Here is a 19,086-nt window from a genome sequence, read left to right as displayed (position 1 = left end):
CCTCCCCACCGATCTGGTAGCCCCACGCAGCCTCCTTATTCAGTCGTCCCTCACTGACTGGCCCCCTTGCTGGCCTGGTCGTAGGCAGCCATCTTGTAAGGGCGTGAGGGTTAATTTGCATATTACCCCTTTACTATAGTGTACATCCCTAAAACATTAGCTTTACTGTTTTAAACTATAAATAGAATTGCTATTGTTTCTCTATTATGATTGACCTCTCCTGCTTAACTTTATAGTTTTAGTTTATCCATGTGGACTGATGTGACTGAAGTCCATTAATTTTCATTATTGTGTAGTATCCTACTATATAGATATACCATGTTTATTTATCTGAACTGACCTATAGATTACTTCCCATGTTTTGCTACATTATTTGTAAATATTCATTATTTATTATACAAATATCTATTTTTAAGAATTGCTTAATTATTTGGGGAGTTTTGTTATAGTGTCCATGTTGAACATATTAAGATATCCCATTCTACTTTCTGTCATGCCAAACGTGATGAACTAAGAAGATAACATGTTTATTTAGGAGCTCTTTATAAACTGGGCATGAGGATCCTTGCAGTAAAAAGTAACAAATAGAAAGTCACATAGTTAACATAAACCTAATATTGATTTCAGTCTGCATGAGCATATAAAGTAGTAGAAAGTTGTGACCCAAGAACATGTAAGCAACTAAAGAATTCGGCTACAATATAATACTGAAAAGTCCTGGTTAAGGCCTGGGGCAGGGAGCAGGAGTGGGTTAGAAGAGGCCAATGGGGGGGGGGGGGGGAGGACTCATATGTAATACTTTCAACAATAACTTTTTTTTAAAAAGGAAAAGGAAAAAAAAAAAGAAACTAAAAAAAGTCCCTATAGTATTTTTTTTAAAGAAACAGTTGTTTTACTACACAAATGTAAGGAGAAAAAAACACACAAAGAGAATACATAATTCTTATGATTATTAATAGATGTTTTAAGGTTATTATGGCCGATACTACTCACAATAACAATTATCCTAGAGTGATGCTGTCCAATAGAACTTTCTGCAATTGAAATTTTATCACTACTCAAAATAGCCATTAGCCACATATTACTCTCCCAAACACTCATGCAACCGAGGAACTGAATTTCAAATTTTATTTTAAATTTATTTTAAATTTATCCGAAACCGGTTTGGCTCAGTGGATAGAGCTTGCGGACTGAAGGATCCCGGGTTCGATTCTGGTCAAGGGCATGTACCTTGGTTGCAGGCACATCCCCAGTAGGGGGTGTGCAGGAGGCAGCTGATTGATGTTTCTTCCACATCGATATTTCTAACTCTCTCCCTCCTACCTTCCTCTCTGAAAAAAAATCAAAATATATTAAAAAATAAAAATAAAAAGTATTTTAAATATAAAGTCACCTGCCTAGTTGCTATTGTACTAAACAGAGCAGTTCTAGAAGATTCTGTTTTCATAAAAAAATTTTAAACTAAGGACCAAGTCCACACATATTACAGATTACCCACCCCCAATACTTTGAAGGTAGAAAAGACCAATTAATAAGTCTAACAAAAGGCCAGATTGTAAGGAAACAAAACTCCACAGCAAGTTAAATCCTAAAGAGAGATTGAAATGTTTGCTTACATAAAATAAAAAGGCAAAAGGTTAGAGCAGAATATTCCAGAAGAGTTTATCTTGGCTCCTACTGTTAGTTATAGATCTCCTGAAGGCTAGGTATGGTCTGAGCAGGCTGAGCATCAGCCTAATCCTTGCAACTGTATGCTGTACAAATATTTTCTATTTATGTCATAATGTTCTTCACGATATTCACTGGATTGAAGATAAGAATGGCTAACACTGGACTGGGGGAGGGGGTGGTGGTGGTAGGGGGTAGATGGCCAAATCTTTGCTACAGTTAGCTTGTGACAAATTGCTCAAGTGTGCATGGATGACCCTGAAATGGTAGTGAAGAACAAAAATATCCGTGTTTCACCCTGACCAGTTTGGCTCAGTGGATAGAGCGTTGGCCTGCAGACTAAAGAGTCCTGAGTTCGATTCCAGTCAAGGGCATGTATCTTAGTTGAGGGCACATCTCCAGTGGGAGGTGTGCGGGAGGCAGCTAATCAATGTTTCTCTCTCATCGATGTTTCTAATTCTCTATCCCTCTCCCTTCCTCTCTGTAAAAAACCAACAAAAAATATATTAAAAAAAAAATATGTGTTTCCTACGCCCTCCAGTATTGAGAGCACTTCATGTGTACAGCCGCCTTAGACTTAACAATGGCCAACCTAGAATGGCAGCCTACCCTTACCTAGATTTCATAGTTTACACAAGACCTACCACCTTTACTCCTAATTGGAATTAAGCATACCAAAAAAAATTTATTATTTTTTTTGAAAAGGGGAAGAAACTTCAAACTCAAAAACTCTGAAGACCAGGCAAAGAGTGTAATGAACACGTATATTGACAGTCATTGTTAAGTCTCTAGGCTCAATTGACTCTTGTAATAAATGCAGGAACCACTTTATCCCCCTTTAAAAACTATTCTACGCTGCTTTCCAATCTTTTTGGCCTTCCCAGAAAAGATTCTTAAATTGGCCCAAAGAAAGAATATCATGTCTTTCAAACAGTGTTTTATCTATTAACATGCTATTATTTACACTGTGCTCGTATAGAATGTATTTCCCCTACTTTTACACAAGCAATGAATCATCACCGGATACTACTTACTTTATGCATGCCAAGAGGATACACTTACTTTAGAAAAACTGGTACCTAATTTCAGTGATGACAGTTTTGTTCAGCTTTTTGGCTAAAGAGCACCAACAACCATAATGAATGTTCTGTTGAATTTGTTTGCATCACAGAATCTTTAAATTACCAAAACTAAAATTTATAATCTCCATAATGAGTAAATATTTTGCCTTTTCTACTGACAGTTAACAGTTAAACATGAGGGGAAAAATATCCTATATAATAAAAGGCTAATATGCAAATAGACTGAACAGCTGAACCACCGGTCACTATGACACGCACTGACCACCAGGGGGCAGATGCTCAATGTCGGAGCTGCCCCCCAGTGGTCAGTGTGCTTCCACATGGGGAGTGCCACTCAGCCAGCTCTGAGCCAGGCTCACATGTGGCAAGCATAGCAGTGGTGGCAGGAATCTCTCCCGCCTTTGAAACAGTGATAAGGATGTCCAACTGATGGCTCCCAGACTGCAACAGGATGCAGGCCAGGCTAAGGGGACCACCCCCCCTCATTCTCCTCATGCATAAATATATAAAAGGCTAATATGCAAGCTAAGTGTCCCCTCGGGAGTTCGTTATGATGTGCGCTGACCACCAGGGGGTAGCACAGAACATGCTGGCAACTAGCAGCAGGGCAGGGCCCTGAGGGAGCTAGGGAAGGGAGAGGTGGGGAGTGAGGGAACTATGCATTGGTGGTGTGCAGGTGGCAGGGAAGGAGGCAGTGGGGAGACAAGGAACCTGAGGGGAATTTCGTGCATCAGACCTCTAGTAGTACCAGTAAACTCGTAAAGAACATTTTATTTCCCTAGTTAAAATAATATCAATTTAGGTTGGACAGGTCCTATGAACACACATGTAAATGAGACAGAGTATGGATATTTGAAACCCTGATGTTCATATGAAATTTCTACATGAACAAACACATAACAAAGTTAACTAATGAAAACCAGGTTTAAAAAAAAAAAAATTCAAGCAAATTTTAAGAGTCCATTTGAATAAATCAATTAATTGCATCCTTTTTCCATACTTAGATATAATGTATAAGGTATATGCTAATGATTAACTAAATCTCATTTTATTATCAACTAATAGAAGCAGTTGGTTAGAAGAAAATTTAGTTTTCTGGAATGGAATCTTTAGAAATTTTCCATTGGGCTAATTTATTAATTATAATAGAGCTATAAAACAACTTGAAAATCTAGCTCACTGGGAAAAAAACCACTTCGTCATAAAACCCTAAGGAATTTGAAAAAACTTGTACAATTAGCAACTCTTCACTAATCTGAGATATTATTGGCATTAAAATATTTGTCAACCAGGGGAAAGGAGACATATGTAAAACTTTAAACAATAATAAAAAAATACTTGTCAAGATATTTTATAGTGGTCATATTTTTTTTCTTTTTCATTTATTTCAGAGACAAAGGGAAAGAGAAAGAGAATCAATGATTGGCTGCCTCCTGCACGTCCCACACTGGGTATTAAGCCTGCAACCAAGGCATGTACCCTGACCAATAATCAAACTGTGACCTCTTGGTTCATAGGTCAACGCTCAACTGGGCGAGTGGTCACATATTATAATATACACATACTCTAAAGAAAAAAACCTCATTACGTTAGCAACTTACAAAATTCCAGACCACACCTCAAAATTCAGATAGTTATCTGATTTTTTTTTATTTTTTATTTTTTAAATATATTTTATTGATTTTTCACAGAGATGAAGAGAGAGGGATAGAAAGTTAGAAACATCGATGAGAGAGAATCATCGATCAGCTGCCTCTTGCACACCCACTACTGGGGATGTGCCCGCAACCAAGGTACATGCCCTTGCCCGGAATCGAACCCAAGACCTTTCAGTCCGCAGGCCGACGCTCTACCTCTGAGCCAAACCAGTCCCGGCTGGTTATCTGATTTAAAAACCTAACTCTGAAGCCAAGTCCTAGATCTTAAACCTCCTGCCCAGAAATCCTATTGTGAGTATTGGAGTATTACATGGTTCAAATAGTTTAGTTTAGTTACACAGTCTGCAATGCTACATACCACGTATTTTCCATAAAGGCCAGAGTGTTAAGTGCTTTAATGACTTCCAGTTTTCCAAACAATGTTGTTGTTACACAAAGAATTAACCTCGGAATTTCAAATGTCAACTGCTATAAGCTATCTGAAGATTTTTTTGAACATAAAACTTTCTCTTGACATTCTTATTAATTTTAGTCAAGAAATCTTTAGAGCCTGGCTGGCGTGGCTCAGTGGTTGAGCTTCAAAAACCTATGAACCAGGAGGTCACAGTTCAATTCCCAGGCTCTACTCCCAATGTGGGGTGTGCAGGAAACAGCCAATCAATCAATGATTCTCTGTTTCTACCTCTCTTTCTCTCTCACTTCCTTTCAGAAATTAATTTTAAAAATAATCTAAAAAGAAAAAGAGTAAATAAGCCCTAACTGGCTTGGCTCAGTGGATAGAGCATCAGCCTGTGAACTGAAAGGTCCCAGGTTCGATTTCAATCAAGGGCATGTACCTTGGTTTCAGGCACATTCCCAGTGGGGGAGTGCAGGAGGCAGCTGATCAATATTTCTTTCTCATCGATGTTTCTAACTCTCTATCCCTCTCCCTTCCTGTTAAAAAAAAAAAAAAAAAAATCAATATATTTATAAATAATCTACAATGGCGGCACTTAAATTTCCACCTTAGAATAGAATCTATTTATGACTATGTTGTCAACTGATGCCACTTCAGCCAAGTTTTAAACATCCAAGTCAACTTGGGGAAAAACATCAGATATGTTGGAAATAGAACAGACAATTAACAAAAATTAAGAGATAATTGACTTAACTAAGCTGGTGGCAATAGTGCTTCTCTTTAATATGCATACATACCACTTGGTTAAAATGCATATTCTTTTTAAAAAAATATATTTTATTGATTTTTTTACAGAGAGGAAGAAAGAGGGATAGAGAGCTAGAAACATCGATCAGCCACCTCCTGCACACTCCCTACCAGGGATGTGCTCGCAACCAATGTACATGCCCTTGACCAGAATCGAACCTGGGACCCCTCAGTCCGCAGACCGACGCTCTATCCACTGAGCCAAACCGGTTTCAGCAAAATGCAGATCCTAATGAAGGTTTGGGGGGGGCCAAAACCCCAAATTTCTATTCTAAGTGATGCTAATAGATGCTGTTCCAAAGACCACACACTCATTTCAGACTAAAGGAACTTTATATAAAATAAAGGAACATTATATAAAAATCACAGTTGTAAAGTAAGCAATTTGCTCAAATTCATAAAGCTATGAGAAACCCTCCAGTCAGGGTTCTAAATCAGCAGAACTTGCAAGAAACTCTATTATTTAAATTGTATTCCCCCCCCCTTTAATCTTTAAAAAATCCAAGTCTTAAATTGTAATTTGAGGTTAATATCAAATGCATTGCAAAGGTTTGCTTTAAGATACTCTCCCGTATTTAATAGAGCAAATAATTTTGATAGAATTTATTTAACAAGAGAGACTAAATATAAACTGATACCCTAACCTTTCCTAAAAATTTCAAGTGTTCTTGCCAAGTCTCTGGTCAACTTAAAAACACCCAAAACCCAAATCTCAAAAGCAAGAAATCTATAAATAGATTAAAAAATTAACCACATGAATCTAGCAGCACAAATTTAAATTCAAAACAACTTTATGGTGGAATTACATTTTTCAGAGATTTAATTCAAAAGTCAAATTCATTCACAGAAAATAAAGTATAGTCAGAACAAAACTACCCCCTGAAAAATCCGCTCAGGTGTACATGTATGATCTCCCAGTGAGTCCTCTAAAAACAACCGTTTGCCCCAGCAGCTGAGTGTTATATAAGATTATTTTATGAAAAATAATATAAACTCTAAACATCACTGGCAAGATGCTCATAACTAGAAAAACAAGAACTAAGATTCACTCCTCATATTCCATGCACTAGTATATAGGTGCAGTGAGTGGAATAGAGAGCATTCGCTCTGTTTGAATGATGTGATAAAATACTACCCACATCTTAACTTTAAAAACCTCTCTCCAATTTATATTAAAACCTGGACTATTAAGATTTCCTAAACTGTAACCTACAATAAATACTTAAGTATGATCATATGTGTCATGTAATCAAAATAAGAGTTTGGTAAACAATGCATATAACTGAATCAGTATACCTCCAATGTCAAGCCTATTTTAGAACTTTTAAAGAGTTTTAAGAGATAAATACACTGCATTTTAAGAGAAATACAATTGCAAGGTTGAAAAAGAGCAAGCAAACAGAACTCTCCTTTATTTCAACTTTACAAGACCCCCGCATGGATGTGCAAATACTTACATGGACAAGTTAGGAGATGGAACCCCCCTATCATCAGCTAGGTTCCCAAGGTGGCTCCGCGTTGAAGTCGAACTGCTCTCTATACAGCACTTCTCCTAGGCCTTCTGGGTAGTTGTACACTTGGTCAGAAAGTTCGCCCTAAAGAAGAAAATAAAAGTAGTAGCATATAATCCCATGTTTTAAAATGTTAGGTTAAACTGACATCTTCACTGCAGAAATAAGTTTTAGTTTCAATAGAATCTATATATAGTCGTACTAGTATATAAAAGTCTAAGGGCCCAGTATGGCCCAACAACTGGAACAGCCAGTTACTATGATGTGCACTGACCACCAGGGGGCAGACGCTCAATGCAGGAGATGCCCCCTGGTGGTCAGTGTGCTCCCACAAGCCAACCTCCCTGGGCCCATCCCCTGGGCCAGCAGGCAAACCTCCCATGGTCTCTCCACCCAGCCTGCAGGCCTGGCTCCAATAGGCCCTGATCACTGGCCACAGGGACTCTACCTAGGCACAAATTTTGTGCTCTGGACCTCTGATTTCAATAATGTCACATTACACAAAATGTTTTCAAAAGGTTAACACCACAGTATGAAGTACTTTTTACATAGTAAGCATTTCCAAGCTGCAATAGTACAAAATTAACCTAAGTACATGGTCATCTGACCAAGTATCTTTACTTACTCAGCTTCCAGTCTTCACCTAATTTCATTTTTGCTTTTATTTCTCCTCCAAAACTGAAATTTCTAAGATGCCTAAAATTTAAATGTTCAGTACTCTCACCAACCCGATGTGTATGCAAGACTTAGCATGCATAATGTTCTAACACAGTGGTGGGCAAACCGCGGCTCATGAGCCGGGGTTTGCCGCTCCGTTGAATAATGAGTTTGCGGACCACAGTCATATACAGAACTACCCTTTACCTCTTTGCATACAATATGCCACAATTGCCTAATCCTCACAGTTTCCAACTACATGGTAACATTTAACAAACGGGTTGCTGACCACTGTTCTAACATAACATGTAATCTAGAAATACCCAGAACATTTCTTTTACTCTCCAGATTCCAAGTTCTTTTTTGCTTGAGGTATAAAATCCTACCATACACCAAAACAATAAAGGCTTTATGACTTGGCTAATACATTATATATATATGTGAACTAACTTTTGAGAACTGTCTTATATATTGGGCAGTGACCACTAAAGGTATACTACCTCCTCATACTCAACACTTGTTTACACTTAAGTCACTACTACACTAGGAACAGCATATGAATGTGAATGTGCTTGGCACAATACAAAATGCTAAATAAGTTTGAGGAATGCTTATTACTTGCTATCGTTTGATAGGACAGACTTATATAATCTCTAAGGTAAATCGCTAGGCCTATTAATACTTCTATTCATAATTCCGTGGTTGCTACTTTAAATATAACCTGGCAGCATTTGATATAAAAGAGGTAAGAAAGAAAACAGAAAAATGACAAAACTAGAAATTATAATGGCAAGAATCTGAGAGATTTCAGAAGCACTATAGACATATCTAAAGCATAGTTCATCTCAACCAGGATGGTCCTTTGTAGGAGGTAAAGAAAATGTTCTTTCAATCTACTAGGATCTGCTCACACTCTCAATGATACTAATGGATGATGAGGCAAGATACTAGCATGCAACAGTGATTATAACCTTACATTAAACTCTATAACAAAGATTCTGATTCTTCCCACACCACAATAATTTTAAAAATAAACTAAAATACTCATGCTGGAGACAGATGAGTTTTATTCTCAATTATTCCAAGTAATAGAAGTTATCCTGACAGAGATGTTTTTCTCTTTTCCCCAATATAGTTCCAGGTATCATGCTGCTTATTGCAACCCAAGTTTAATGTGAAATGTTAAGGTCTTTAAACTTCAGGTATTCAAGAATGTTCTTCAGTATGATCACTAAAAATTTCTATCTAACTAAAAGATGCTTGTAGGAAATGAAGGCACTAAAATTTGAAAGGCATATCTCAACAGAAATAATAAAGAGGGTATGTAGAGTAAGAGAACCTTTAAATACAGGATAAACAGAATTATCTGTACAGTTAAGATAAACCATGAAAAATTAGATAAAAATGTGGATAAAAGGAGTCATAGGAAAATAAATTATTCTCATTTAGAATGGTGTTGGATCATGTACAACATTGCATTCAAGTTCCTTAACAATTGTTTGAAGAGATTGTTTTCATCTTGGTGAACAGAAAGTCGGCAGTAAGCTAGTAGACAAAAAAGAAACTTCTCCATCACGTTGACAGATACTACACATAAAAACCTAGTATCACCAAACTGCCAATATTTCTCTCAACTCACACTGCATTTACCAATGACTTTAAAGTTGTTCTGTGATATCCCTTCCCCAAACCCCACACTAATCATGATAAAAGACCAGATAAACCTAAGTTGGAAGATGCTCTATTGGATATCTGGTCAATATTTCTCTGGACTGTCAAGGACATGAAAAACGAACAAAAAAAAGGACTAACTGTCACAGATCAGAGAGTCTGGGGAAAGGAGGACAACTAAATGCAACGTGGTACTTTGGATTGAATCCTGAACAGAGAGAGGACATTAAAAACTTGTGAAAGCCGAAGAAAGTCTGGAGTATAGTTAGTAGTAACGTATCTGTGTGAGAAGTATGCAGTACCAGTGTCTGTACAAAATTTGCAACTTTTCTATAAACCTAAAATTATTCTAAATAAAGTTTATTTAATAAAATTAGAGAAAGGATTAATATAGAGCAACAAAAAGGAAAAACCTGCTAATATATGCACCATGAGTATCAAAAGTATGCTGAGTTAAAGAAGGCTTTTAAACAAAGCAATGCATACAGTGTAACTCCACTTATATAAAAACAACCATGGCTGCTTCTTTGGTGAGAAGGGGATAGCGTTTGAAGGGGTGAAAGATAATTTTTCTGGGGTGCTAGCAACCCACATCTTGACAGAGGTTTGGAATACACAGCTCTATTTTTGTCAAAACTCATCAAATGGTATTACTAGAGAGTTGTGCATTAACCTATGTGAATTTTATCGGGGTGTGTGTGTTGTCTTCTTTAAAGAATAAACAGTATTGCATGAGTGGGGGGATTGGAGAGGGTAATGGGGGAATAAGGACACATATGTAACACCTTAATCAATAAAAGAATCTTTTAAAAAAAGAATAAACAGTATTAAACCCTACTTAATGATATGTGCATACTGAAGTTGGAGCAGTGAAGTGTTTAAGCAACTTCAGCTTACTTTGGTGTATGGGACCATGCTACAACCGAGACACCCGGCCAGGGCATGCACTTCAAAATATATGGAAAAAACGCGATGGATTGATGGATAGCGGCATGGCGAAAACAGTTAAATGTGAATCTAGGCGAGGGTACAGTTCTTTCTCCTTTCTCTGGGTGTTTGAAAATGTACAAGTTGCCGAAACCGGTTTGGTTCAGTGGATAGAGCTTGGGCCTGCGGACTGAAGGGTCCTGGGGTTCAATTCCGGTCAAGGGCATGTACCTTGGTTGCGGGTACATCCCCAGTAGAGGGTATGCAAGAGGCAGCTGATCGATGTTTCTCTATCATCGATGTTTCTAACTCTCTGTTCCTCTCTTTTCCTTTCTGTAAAAAAAATCAATAAAATATATATTTAAAAAAGAAAGAAAGAAAGAAAATGTACAAGTTAAACCTGGGCGGCGGGAGGGAAGGTCCTGACCACTGGATCACTGCACCTACCAGTAGTAATTAGGAGCCTACCCACCCCTATCAAAATGCAAACTCCCCAGGGCTTATTTGTATTCACGACCAGCCTCTGCAACTCTTACACGTGTAAAAGGAATAAAAGGATTATTGGGGCTTTGCTCAAGTTTCTGCCAGGCTCAGTAGTTCTCTCTCTTCCTCGAGTGTCCTCATCAGGTTATCACCTAAGCTGGGAGAGCTCACCAGTGGAAACGGGGCAGACAGGACACCCAAATATCAAGTATCCGAGATGCCAGCTCTCCCTCCCCCGCTCCCAAATCCAGTTAAAACTGCTGAACCGTCCTGGGGGCTGTACACGGTGCACCGGCCCTTCCAGGTTTCCGGACCAGCGGCTCGGCACGAGAAGCCCGTGCTCAGAACACACACATCCTGGGCGAAGAGTTAAAAACACGTTACCAGCCATCCACTGCTGGCAGTCGAACCGGTGCTCGATAAAGCCACCCGAGCCCTACCGTGCAGCTGCCTCTCCCGGCCCGGGAGTCCTGGCGTGGCCGTGGCGTGGCCGGGAGTGCGAAGCCAGGGTGACTAATCCTCCGGCGGCGGCTCCGGGCCAGGGCGGGTGAAGGCGGCCGGGCCCAAGCCGGGGCGCCGCGGGCCCGAGGCTCCCGGAAAGGGGCCAAAGGCCGCGTCCCTCTCCCTCGCTACCTGACACCGGGGTTCCCCCGCCGCCGGGCCCCCGCGTGGCGGGGCGGCGGCGGCGTCAACTTTCCTGCCTCCGCCAGAGGGAGGCCGCACGCCCGGCGCCGTCCTCCCCGCCCGGCAGCTGTCACCGAGGCCGGCGCGGCCCGCCCCGCTCCATTCATCCCCGCGGCCCGGCCCGGCGCCCGGCGCCCCGAGGAGGAGGAGGAGGAGGAGGAGGCGGCGGCCCGGTGCTGCTCGGGGTCGGGGCGGCGGGACCCAGGCCCCTCGGGGGACGGCGGGCCCGGCCCCCTCCCCGGAAACAGCAAAGCACCACGGGAGCGGGTGGGGGGACCACGCCGCCCGAGGCGACGCCGACCCCCGGCCGCCAGACCCCGGCGTGGCGCGCGGGCCCCCCCCACGCACACGCCCCCCTCGCCCCGGCCGCTCGGACTCCGCCGCCGGGTGTCCGGCGCCCGCGCGAGGCCCGGAGGCGCGCCCGCCGCCGCCGCCGCCGCCGCTGCTGCCGCTGCCACACACTCCGCCGGCCGCCATGTTCGAGGCGGCCAAGCGGCGGGGACGCCGACCGGCAACGGAGGCAGCTGCGGCGGCAACGGCGGGGCCCAGCCGGGAGGCACTCGGCCGCCCGCCCCCCGAGGCCCGGCACCACCTCGTCCCGGCCCCGCCCGCCCGCCAGCCAGCCCGCCCGGCCCCCTCGGATGGGGGTACTCACGTGAGATAACGGCCCAAAGAGTCGGGTAAAGCGTCTTCTCTTTTTCGGCGGAATTTTTAAAGAGGGATGTGGTTACCTTGAGCAGAAATACCCAAGGCGGCCTGGGCCATAAGCTGCGGGGACGACGTAGGAGGAAAAGCGCGGCGCCGACACCAGCTGGGCAGCAGTGGAGGCGGCGGCCGGCAGGAGAGAAACGGAACCCCGGCGGCGCGGGCACGAAGCGGGAGGGCGAGGACCGACCGGGCGGGTGGGTGGGTGGGGGAGAGGACTCGGCGTCAACCACACACCACGGAGAGGAGAGGAGAGGAGAGCAGCGAAGGAAAGGTTGAGCGAGAAAAAGGCAGAGAAAGGCGGAAGGAAAAACGGAAACCCTGCAGCGGAACGAAGGGCCAGAGAGAGTGTGGGAAGGCGGTGCGGACGCCGCTGGTATTTATAGCAGGGGGCGGGGCCTGGTGATGTCACGCCGGCCGGCAGGCCGCGCGAGCGCGAGCGGGGCGGAGTCGGTTCCGGCCCCGAGCCGGGGAGCGGGCGGGGACGGGGCGGAAGCGAGAGGGGACGGCGCGCCGGGGGCACAGGGGGTGGGGCGACCCCGCGGTGCAGGTGCCCGCGGCCGCCCCTGGCGTCTCTTCTCCGCCCTCCTCTCCGCCGTCCCGGGCTGGCGGACGGCGGGCTGCGCGGCCCCGGGCGGGCGGGCGGGCGGGCGGGGTCGAGGAGGTGGCTGAGCTCGTCGTGCGGCGCCGCCCCGCATCCCCGCCCCTCGGGCGCCTGAGCTCTCGCCAGCGGCGCGGCCCCGAGCTCGGGGCGCCCGGCCTGGCTTCCCGGCGGCCCGCCCCGGCAGCCCGTGCTGTTTCGGGCCCGGGCTTGGAGGGATGCAAAGTCTGCCTGGAAGAGGGTGTGAAGGAGGCCTGCGGGGCCATCGGGGAGCGTCCCCCCGCCCTCGGGAGCCCTCGGCTTTGGGAGGGCGAGCTGGGCGGGCGGGCAGGCTGGGACCGCCTTCCTTCCAGCCCGAGGCTCCTGCCCGCGCGCGCGGGCTGCGGCGCCCCTTACGGAAGGGGGTTCCCGCGTTCGTGGACCGCGCGAACAGGTCCCGGGTGCTCGGAAGTTGCAGTGCGGTGCAGTAGAGATTTTTTTTTTTTTTAAACAAGTGTGGGCTTTTACGTCTTCATTTTAAAAGGTGCTGGTGCAGTCAGACCCAGCCCTTACTCATCAAGAGCCAGTGTTGGAGAGGGGATTACTGATGGTCCAAGCTCGAATCACTATAATTTTACCTCCCCCTGTCTCGTTTTAGCAATTATGTTACTACTGCATAATAAACTTTTACTGGCAGACCTACATAGTTTTTTTTTTTTTTAATTTCTCTTCTTCCCCCCCTCTCCCCCCCCAAAAAATGTCTTTCGCACTAGTGATTAGAAACGCTGAGTTCTGGGGTGAACACGCCTTGCAACTCAAGACTCAGGGACACACATGAAATATGGATTGGCACACCCCTCCAGCATGCAAGTTTTGGGGATTAAGACCCTGACTGTTTTGTTTTGTGTGTATGTGTTTTGCTCTTCCCCACCGTCTGTTTACTCTCTGAGCAGCTAGCTCTGTGCTTGATTAATAAATCATCAAATGGAAAGAGAGCCTTGCTGCGTGGAAAGAGCAGTGCCGGAATGTGGGCTCTTGCATGAAAATATTAGGTAGAAATCAGAAGCTGTGGACTACCCCCCCCCCCCCCCCCCCCGATTTTGTCTTTCCATATTTCACTCTGCTTTCCTGGCTTTCTCTTTCATTTTAGAAATTCTCTTTGATTCAGAATATTTATAAGCACAGCGCTTCACGAGACCCCCTTGGTGGGAATAGGAAGGCAAGGAATGAATACACCACTGAAATCTTGCTTACAATTTAGCAGGGGAAATAAGATGATACAAAATAACTGTAACTGTTGACACATAAATAGACGAAGTGCTGCATGGAATCTGATAGAAGGAGGAAATGATCGAACGCAGCTAAGTGAGAAAACGGCTGCTGGGAAAAGATAAAGATCGATTTTGAGAGCAGAAGTTCCAAACATGGGAAACAAGTACCTTTCAGAGCAGATATTCCAGGTAAGGGAACCAGGTGAGAGAAGGCACAGAAATGGGCCAGTTTGTGGAACTGCAAATCAGGCTTTCGGGGTCCAACATAGGGGCAAGGTTGCAAATGAGATTGAAAAGGTAGGTTAGGGCGAGGTCAAGGCGGGATCGGAGTTTGGACTTTATTCTGGAACCACTAAGCAGAGACACGATATACTCAACGATGTTTTTAAAAGGTTACTCCCACAGAAACCGGTTTGGCTCAGTGGATAGAGCGTGGGCCTGCGGACTGAAGGGACCCAGGTTTGGACAAAGGCATGTACAGTACCTTGGTTGCAGGCACATACCCAGTAGGGGTCTGTGCAGGAGGCATCTGATGTATGTTTCTAGCTCTCCCTCCCTCTCTGTTAAAAAAAATCAATAAATTATATTAAAAAATAAAAACATGCTGAAACCGGTTGGGCTCAGTGGTAGAGCATCGGTCTGCGGACTGAAAGGTCCAGGGTTCGATTCCGGACAGGGGCATGTACATTGGTTGTGGGCACATCCCCAGTAGGGGGTGTGCAAGAGGCAGCTGGTCGATGTTTCTCATCGACGTTTCTAGCTCTCTGTCTCTCTCCATTCCTCTCTGTAAAAATCAATAAAATATATTAAAAATAAATAAATAAAAGGCTACTCTGGCATCAGTGGGATTGAAAATAGAACGTTTGGGAGGAAGTGAAGGAGACTCTCGGGGCTGTTAAGGGACTCAGATTGGATGGGAGGGAAAAGACAGGAAAAGTAGAAGTAATCTTTTGACTGTCATGGGAGATAAGAAAGTATCAAATGATTTGGGGATTTAAGCTAATCAACGGAGAATTCTGGGAGATGAGCCTGCTTTGAGCATAGTTTCAGCTGTTGGTGAAATATCCATGCAGAGATGGTGCAAAGGAGCCATCTTGGCTGTGAATTTGGGAGCCTCTTCTACAGGCGTGATAATTGAGGAAGTGTTGAGGTCTACAGGAAAAGGGATGTAAGCACAGGATCCAGAGAAATGCCAGAGAGAAGGGATGCTGGCAAAGAAGCCCAGCCAGAGAAGGGGGAGAGTCACAGCTGGACACTGTCAAGCCATTCCAGATGGACTGAGTGATGAGGATATCGTCCCTCAAGCAGCATGAAAAGGGGGTTCTGATTTTGGCAAAGGGCAGATCATTGGTAAATCCAGTCTCACATTGAAAAGTTTGAATTTTTTTTTTTAGTTCCTTTTTCTTTTTTAATATATTTTATTGATTTTCCACAGAGAGGAAGGAAGAGGGATAGAGAGCTAGAAACGTCGATGAGAGAGAAACATTGACTAGCCGCCTCCTGTATACCCCCTACTGGGGATGTGCCCGCAACCAATATACAAACCCTTGACCAGAATTGAACCTGGGACCTTTCAGTCCGCAGACCGACACTCTATCCACTGAGCCAAACCGGTTTCGGCTGAACTTTTTTTTTTTTTTTCCTAAAGAAATTTGAATTTTTATCCTGAAAAAGTTTCAATCATGATGGTAGTTTGAAGTTTAGAAAAAAGAATAATATGGAGTTGGTAAGAGAAAGGGCTGTGTGTGGCAGGGAGAACACTTGGAAAGCTATTGGTGTTTTTGTTTTTGTTTTTCTACTTAAAAAAAAAAATGATTGATTTCAGAGGCAGAGAGAGAAACATTGATCGGCTACCTCCTGCATATCCCCCACTGGGGACTGAGCTCGCAACCAGGGCATGTGCCCTGACCCGGAATTGAACTGTGACCTCATGATGCACGGATCAACTCTCAACAAACTGAGCCACACCTGCTGGGCTGGAGAGTTATTGTAGTGATTCACAGGGAGGAATGATAAGGGCCTGAAAATAAGTTATCTGTAACCTTTAAGTGAACGATTTCAGTGGAGTGGGAGGCACAGATGCGCTGCAGAGGTTGGAGTGAGGAGCAGCTGACATGAAGTCAGTGAATGTTGACCACTCTTTCCAGTGGAAGCTACTGGACCGGAGCCTAATTCAGCACCATTTATACTGAAGTAATTCAACTTTTATTATTCAAATGGTGTCCCCCCACAATTAACATTGTATTCACATTTAATGAATAATGCTAGCTTTTAAATGAAGACAATAGAACCATGAAGACTGTACTGCGATGAAATAGACAGCACAGTGTGTGACTTGAACAGAACGATAGCTTTCCAATGAGAACAGCATATTTAATTGTGTTTGGGGTTTGAGGTTTTGGATTTTTGCCGAGTTGGGTTACTCATACACACATACACAGGTAGTGCCAGAGGAAATATTATCATTAAATAGAGAGCCCTAAGATAAAATGATAAAACCATTAACACTTAGATCATCCTGGTACACTGACTCAAACTTACTGTTGTATCAATAGATATTAAAGGTTGAATTAATTGGCCAAAACCGGTTTGGCTCAGTGGTAGAGCGTCGGTCTTCGGACTGAAAGGTCCCAGGTTCGATTCCGGTCAAGGACATGTACATGGGTTGCGGGCACATCCCAGGTAGGGGGTGTGCAAGAGGCAGCTGGTCGATGTTTCTCTCTCATCGACATTTCTAGCTCTCTATCCTTCTCTGCTCCTCTCTGTAAAAAATCAATAAAATATATATTTAAAAAAAAAAAGATTGAATTAATTGGATTGTTGATAAGGACAAGTCACTCAAAAACAAGAGGTAAACCTAAAATCACCAGCCTATAACAGAAATCCTATCTACTTAAAGAGTACTATACAAATTAACCATCAAATTAACCATCACTACACCCCATGCCAACCAGCCAATCAGAGAGCAAGTATGCAAATTAACCCAACCAAGATGGCCACCACAAGATGGCCAGCAGGGGAGGACAGTTGGGAGGGACCAGGCCTGCAAGAGAGGGCAGTTGGGGGTGACCAGACTAGCAGAGAAGAGAAGTTGGGGGCAAACAGGCTGGCAGGGGAGCAGTTAGACATCAATCAGGCTGGCATGGGAGTGATTAGGGGGTGATCAGGCTGGCAGGCAGAAGCAGTTAGGGGCAATCAGGAAGGCAGGCAGGTGAGCAGTTGAAAGCCAGCAGTCCTGGATTGTGAGAGGGATGTCTGATGGCCCGTTTAGGCCCGATCCCTAAATGGAGAGTTGGACGACCCTCGAGGGGTCCCAGATTGGAGAGGGTGCAGGCTGGACTGAGGCACTTCCCCCTCCCCCCGCATGAATTTCATGCACTGGGCCTCTAGTATTTTATAGTCACATATAAATGTGATAAGTGTAAAGAGTCCAATAGTAACTGAGAGTAAAAATCCCAGTTTAATGGGACTGTGTAAAGAGAGCTTAATAACAATTTTTATTGCTGAGTTTCATTGTTTAAATACTCCTTATATAGAAACCCCAAATATATAGGTTTTAAATAATTGAAAAAACTTGCATTTTAAAATGTTATGAAAATAACCAGATCTAATAAATGAATTCAGGAAAGTAGCAGGATACAAAGTCAATATCTAGAAATCGAAAGCATTCCTATACACCAAAAATAAACTATCACAAAGAGACACTAAGAAAACAATCCCATATTCTCTTGAAACTAAGAAAGCAAGGTACCTAGGAATGTAATAGAGGTAACGGACCTGTACTTGTTCTTCAGAACCCAGCTCCATCCTTGGGAGCCAGCCTTCTAATCCCCGACACAAACCTTGACCTTAGCCCTGTCTGGTTTGCTCACTGGCCCTCGGGTCATCCATGCTAGTGTCTGACTCTGGGACTCTATCCTGTCGTCATTTTGTCTAAACAAATTCTACCATCCAAGGCGTCCCAGCTCAAGTCCAACATCCTGTTCAGATCCTAGAGGGCCTGTTCCATGGTCACCAAACGTGACAAAGCCACTATTCCCTTCTGGGCCCCTCTTTTCCTGTGCTATAGAAGCAGCTAACATTTAAGGGCCTTTGACCATCCATCTTATCTCTGTTCACTGGTCCCCAGCCCATCCTGTGCCTTCCTGCACCGCTGCTTTCCTCCCCACACTCCCTTCTGTTCCTTGTGGAAGATCATCTCGTGACGAACAGACCATTCCACCTCCCGAGCTGGTCTCTTACTCCTTGCTCTAACGGAACGCTGGCTGTCTCACAAGAACACAGCTTCCCCTGCCAAGTCTCGAATCGAGGGGTGTTTACCCTACCGAGCCTCATACTCTCCAGGGTTGGGAGGCAGGATTGGCCTCCTCCCAGCTCCACAATGCTATTGCCAGACCATTATACTGAAAATAAATAAGAGATTAAACCAGCTGGCATGCCCACCCCCTCCCTATCCGTGCCCGTATCATCTAACACCTTCCTGCCACCCTCACGGTGGTTGAAAGTGAGAGAGAGAGAGGCACCTTGTTCACTGTCTCCTTAGATGTCCTGTATTGCAGCTTTAAAACAATTTTCATTATTTTTCTTCTCCTTAAATAATAAAATTCCCCTGTAACCCTACACTCCAGTGATGTCCACCATTCCCACACGCATGTGTATCCCTCTGAAAGTGCAGTTTCAGAGGCTCCTTGTAAAGTGGGTTTTTTTTTTTGTTTTTGTTTTTTAATTACTGTGGAGTGCCTTAGCCTCCCAGCCTTTTTGTCTGCTCTACTCCTTCACCTACCTTACATTGTTCTGTATTAGGGGTCTTTTTTTTTATTTTTTTACATCTTTTTTATTTTTTTATTTTACACAGAGAGGAATTGAGAGTTAGAAATGTCAATGAGAGAGAAACATCGACCAGCTGCCCCTTGCACAGCCCCCACTGAGGATATGCCCACAACCAAGGTATGTGCCCTTGACCGAAATTGAACCCGGGACCTTTC

General features: G+C 44.0%; 1 protein-coding gene across 7 annotated transcripts in view; it reads right to left on the bottom strand.

Annotated features, from left to right (window-relative positions):
- AZIN1 (antizyme inhibitor 1) overlaps positions 1 to 12,483 on the bottom strand; it is a 35,254-nt gene extending 22,771 nt beyond the window's left edge. For 3 of the 7 annotated variants that reach the window (XM_036436656.2, XM_036436655.2, XM_036436654.2), the window contains exons 1-2: positions 12,201 to 12,480; positions 7,070 to 7,207 (exon numbers count right to left, since the gene is read on the bottom strand). The gene's annotated coding sequence lies outside the window, so the exon portion shown is untranslated. Of the gene's footprint in view, positions 1 to 7,069; positions 7,208 to 12,200 lie in introns of all 7 variants that reach the window. The other 4 variants (XM_036436660.2, XM_036436659.2, XM_036436657.2 and 1 more) reach the window with 2 other exon arrangements.
- Between the last annotated feature and the right edge of the window lie 6,603 nt (positions 12,484 to 19,086).

Source organism: Pipistrellus kuhlii, unplaced genomic scaffold (genome assembly GCF_014108245.1).
Source record: "Pipistrellus kuhlii isolate mPipKuh1 unplaced genomic scaffold, mPipKuh1.p scaffold_m20_p_14, whole genome shotgun sequence".
NCBI lineage: Eukaryota > Metazoa > Chordata > Mammalia > Chiroptera > Vespertilionidae > Pipistrellus > Pipistrellus kuhlii.
This window is presented reverse-complemented; position numbering and strand designations above follow the sequence as displayed.